Source organism: Panicum virgatum, chromosome 5N (assembly GCF_016808335.1).
Source record: "Panicum virgatum strain AP13 chromosome 5N, P.virgatum_v5, whole genome shotgun sequence".
Lineage (NCBI taxonomy): Eukaryota > Viridiplantae > Streptophyta > Magnoliopsida > Poales > Poaceae > Panicum > Panicum virgatum.
Window position 1 is genome coordinate 3,120,128 of NC_053149.1, and position 4,879 is coordinate 3,125,006.

The 4,879-nt window shown below is 42.1% G+C and overlaps 1 long non-coding RNA gene across 1 annotated transcript; it reads left to right on the forward strand.

Annotated features, from left to right (window-relative positions):
- The first annotated feature begins 2,406 nt into the window (after positions 1-2,406).
- LOC120673648 lies at positions 2,407-3,105 on the forward strand. Its single transcript, XR_005674711.1, has 2 exons — positions 2,407-2,441; positions 2,573-3,105. It is a non-coding gene; the product is annotated as an uncharacterized LOC120673648 (long non-coding RNA).
- The last annotated feature ends 1,774 nt before the right edge of the window (positions 3,106-4,879 follow it).

Consider the following 4,879-nt stretch of genomic DNA (forward strand, 5'->3'; position numbering starts at 1 on the left):
CTCAAGAATGATATCACTAATTTCTGCGCATACAACACTCAGCAAATAATCAGTGACTAACGCGTTGAGTTGCATGCAATCCATTTCCCTTTTGTTTGTTATGTCAACATTTTGCCAACTAAAATTTGGAGGAAGGATACTTGCAACTACAACTCATTCAGCAAGCGGACCAAGATTCCGCAAATGATTTTGAATATTAATGGACCAGAAAGCATAATTTGAGCCATCACTTACAAGCGGCTCAATGGGTACCTCATAGGACGTCAACATCGTTTCTTCACGGCGGTTAAGCTTTGATGTGAAGTTAGGCTCTGATACCAATTGAGAGGACCTTGATGTCGCATAGAGGGGGGTGAATAGGCGCACCTACAAATTTTCATTCAAACGCAGCGGATAAAATTGACTGTCTGCCAAACCCAAAACTTCTGGGTTTCAAACCCGGAACTTCCGGGTTTCAAATCCGGAACTTCCGGATTTGGGCTAGACAGTAGGTGAACTCGGAACTTCTGGGTTTGTCAATCCGTAACTTCCGAGTTCACTCAGAACAGAGTGAACACAATAAAAGTAGTGCTAAAAAAGAATATAAATTCAAACACCAATTGTAGAGTCTGCTCAGAGAAGTTCCTTGAGCAGGTTCACACAGATCCTGCACATACGAAACAACAATATCTCCAAGAAACAAGTGTCTACTGGAGAGCTCCTCAAATCCACAAAACAAATGTAAATGCAACGAACACAAGGATTTGTTTTACCGAAGTTCAGATTCACCCCGTGCACCCACGTGTGAATCCTAGTCTCCGTCGAGTAAGCTTATATTGACCCCAAGGTCAAGCTATTTCCTCCTTCCACTATATGACCATGCGCCCTTGTGGCATAAGATCGGTGCTGCAACAAACTTGCCGCTGCTCACCACAATCCTTGGGAGCTAACCGGCGACGCCTAGCCGTCTAGGAGGCTTCACCTCCAAGAGTAACAAATGTGAATCACACAAATCACGGCTAATCTCAAGTGCTCAAGGTTTGCTGTGCTCTCTAGTGCTCTCAAGCATTCACTCTCTCAACCCAACTCAAGGATATACACTAATCACACAATCTCACAAAGAGAGGTTGGGGAGAGCTCAGCTATGGCTACCAAGCTTCTTGGGACGACCAGCAATGAACAGAATAAAGCCTGGAATAGCAGCCCACCAAGGAGGGGGCTAAGGGGTATAAATAGCCGGTCCCAACAAAACTAACCGTTATGTGACAGTTAGAACCCGGAACTTCTGGATTCTACAACCCGGAACTTGAGCACTGAGACTAAACCAAAGACCATTGTGATGCATCCCTCTTGATAGTACAACATACCTAAACTCAAGATCAAAGATAAATTACATTTCAACTTCTTGAGCTTCTCTTTTTCATCCTATGCCGTGTGTTGATCAATCACAATCTGAGATGTGCATCCAACTTGGCTTCTTTACTTTGAGCACATCTTCCTTGAGCTAGTGACCTTGAACCTTTATGTTTGAATGAAATCCACTTCTAGTTCAAGTCACCGTCTTCACAATAAGATTCTAGAAAGATTAATACTTGCAAACATGAACACCACACATGATCAAGATTCTTCAAGTTGAACCCAAAAACATTTCGTCACCCTAGCATTGGTTCCTCGGTACAACCACAATTGCCCTTCTCCAAGCTTAGTACCTAGAAACCCATTCCCGAATTCCAACTCTTCATCCTTGCATCAGATATAGCTTCATGTAGGCTTGTATCACATTTAACTTACAATGAAATCTATTTTGATTCACAAGCAATTTTTCTTCTCTAATGAATGACACTTGTCAATATGAAATTCTCCATGTCTCTTAGGATTCTTGGACTTGATTATTATTGGTTTCTTTGCTCATGCCAAGCCTTTGCTTACATAGCCTCTAGAAACACGCCTTTCGATCCCATCCATTTATCCTCAAGAGCCCTCTTGAACTCACATTGATTTTGCCATTACAATGAACATCATTTCTTTCATGCTTGCTTGATCATCAACTATCTCATACATTCCTTATAACAAGTTTCTCCAATTGTGAGACTATGCCTAAGCACACACCTTTGTCTCATTCATAATACCTTGGCTTGTCATTTTGCATTCCACTTACATCAACAAGCTTCATTTGGATATACGAATAAATTCTTTATCGTTGATACATATCCCAATTTCCATGGTAGCTGTTGCTTGTTAATATTCTCATACTAGAACATGTCATTCATCTTGTCATATGAGCATATGTCTTGAATCTTGATTCATTTCGTCACATAGATTACAATTATGATAATCAATTCCTGCTCATATACTCAACAAGATAGTCCTTTAATCGTGGTGTCAATCAATCCACCAAAACACACTAGGGGCCGAGATGCACTTTCAGGCTGCAGTACAACCTAATCACCTTGCTGCATCAGGTTCTTGCTTGGGGTCCCATCCGATCTTTGATGTCTGGATCAATCGAGCTGGAGCTCCATCCCCATCCACATCTGCTGATGTGATTATTTGATCCTTGCTGCTTTAGATTTTGATTCTTCTCGATACACAGGAAGCTGAAGAGCATAAAAAGGTCATGAAGGATCCAAATTCAGTTGTGCCAGCAGCATATGTTTCATTTTGCTCCCGTTGGGGTGCAACAGTCTGTGCTCAGACCCAACAAACCAGCAATCCAACAGTCTGGTTGACTGAATGGGCTCCGGAACCTCGTGATGTTTACTAGAATAATCTATCAATCCCATTTGTTTCCCTCACCGTCAGGAGGTTGATAATTGCTGTGGCATTCTTCTTCCTTAACTTCTTTTATGTCATTCCAATAGCATTCGTACAGTCTCTTGCAAACCTTGAAGGAATAGAGAAGGCCCTTCCATTTGCCCATTATTTCCATTCTGTCACTTTATGTCTACTTTTCTTCCTGCTATGACACTAAATGATATTTGCCCATTATTTGTGTGTACTTATGTTAGCGATGGTAGCTTATTCAAAAATAGATAAAGTTGTTAGTACAAATATGTAGCTCTTGAACATCTTATTCACCTTCCTGTATTTATTAAGTTGCATACCTGTACATTATGTTTTATCAAATTGCATTGATGATTCTACTATTTTTTTTCTATGTCACAAAGAGTAAATGTGATGTGCATACCTGAAGGAAGTGCATACAGTTTTGTGAAATACCAAATATGACCAGTTTTGGTCTAGATGTAACCGCTTTTGGCACAATTAGCCTATCATAACATTGAGTTTAAGACCCACCATATCTTGCTTTAGTCACATGAGAGGTCTATGAAAGTTTCTATTTTGGCAAATTATATTTTCTTGGAATATCATCTTGAACATAAATAAGCTTTTATTTCGTCTTATTTGTCTCAGCCTAGGCTTTAATGCTTGCAAAGATGTGGTCACATCTTCAATGCCTTTTCACATGAGAGGAGCTATGTTTACTGATTATAATGGAATCTGAAATGCTCTATGATAGTGATCATGATGTCAGTGCCATGTTGACGCTCCTTAGCGCCCCCGATTTATATACCGCAAGCGCACGGTTTCGTGTAGCTTTTCCCTTAGAGTATTCCCCCAAGGTTTATCAATCCACGGAACCAAAGAGACAAGAAACAATCTACTAGCATAGAGATTCCTTTGTGTTGAGATGGTGAAAACGAATCTAATCTACTAAAAACGACAAACACCGAAGGTAGCAAGAGAAAGTTGGAGATAACCAATCTAGATCACCTAGATCATGCATATGTTGTAATTCCAGCTAGATGAAGTGAAGTAAGGTAGATGTGAATCTCAATAAAAAGCCTCTTTAAACCCAAAATCTCCAATCCGATCCCTCGATACTCCGCCTACTCTGTGGAGACGGCCTGTCACGACGCCCCCCCTTTTGAACGAAATACCCTGAAGCAAGTCGAACCCCCTTTGGTAGTTCCGTCATGAACCTCTAGCCACCATGACTACAAGATCATGCTAAGCGATCTATCTCGATAATAGATCTAGGATGAAGCAAACCCAAAGAAAAAACGAAATCGAAAGAGAGAACATGGTCGCTAAACATTCGGAATCACAAATAACTTCACCATGAATGATTGTACATCACAAGATCACAACCGACGCCCTACCTTGATCTTGATGATCCTAGCTCCAGAACTCCGACGTGATCTTCCTTGCAAGGTTCCCACGTCGGCTAGGGTGAACCCTAAACAACTAGCACGACCCTCGGCTCTCCGAGAGGTGTCCCTCTATCTTCTCTGCTCCTTGGCGTCGTCTCCCGAATTGATCTCTGCGTGAACCTTGGGGAGGGGTCTTTAAATAGCCTCAGGGAACCCTCGGTCAAAGGGGAGGTCGAACCGACCTAGAAAAGGGCTGGGCCGGCCGGCCCAATTAGCCTAGGCCGGCCGGCCTGGCTCTTTCCTTCGCCGGCTCGTGCTCATCTTTCTCCCCAAGTCTCCTGGAATCTTCTAGAGTTTATGTCTTTCACGATTGCACTGCATTAGACGTCGTTATCTTCGAGATTTCTTCGAGGAGAAGGATAGGATGGAAAATCCTTCCTTAAATATCTCTTTGCTTTGCTTAACCCCGAAGTATCTTGATCTTATCTTTTGGGCTTTGTCTTTTGGGCTTCATTGGAGGGTGGATGTGCATGAACGGGCCTCTAATCATCATGGCCTTTGATCCTTTGTTCGGGCTTTGGCCTTCGTCTTTCTTTGTGTGATCGCGTGATCGTGGGCCTCGCCATTTCATGCTCCAAAATTGGTCAAAAACCTGCAAAAACAAAGTACCTCCAAAATATATGTGCAAACGCGAAAACGACCAATAATTGGGCCGAGGTTAGGATGGTTAGTGATTCTGATATTAA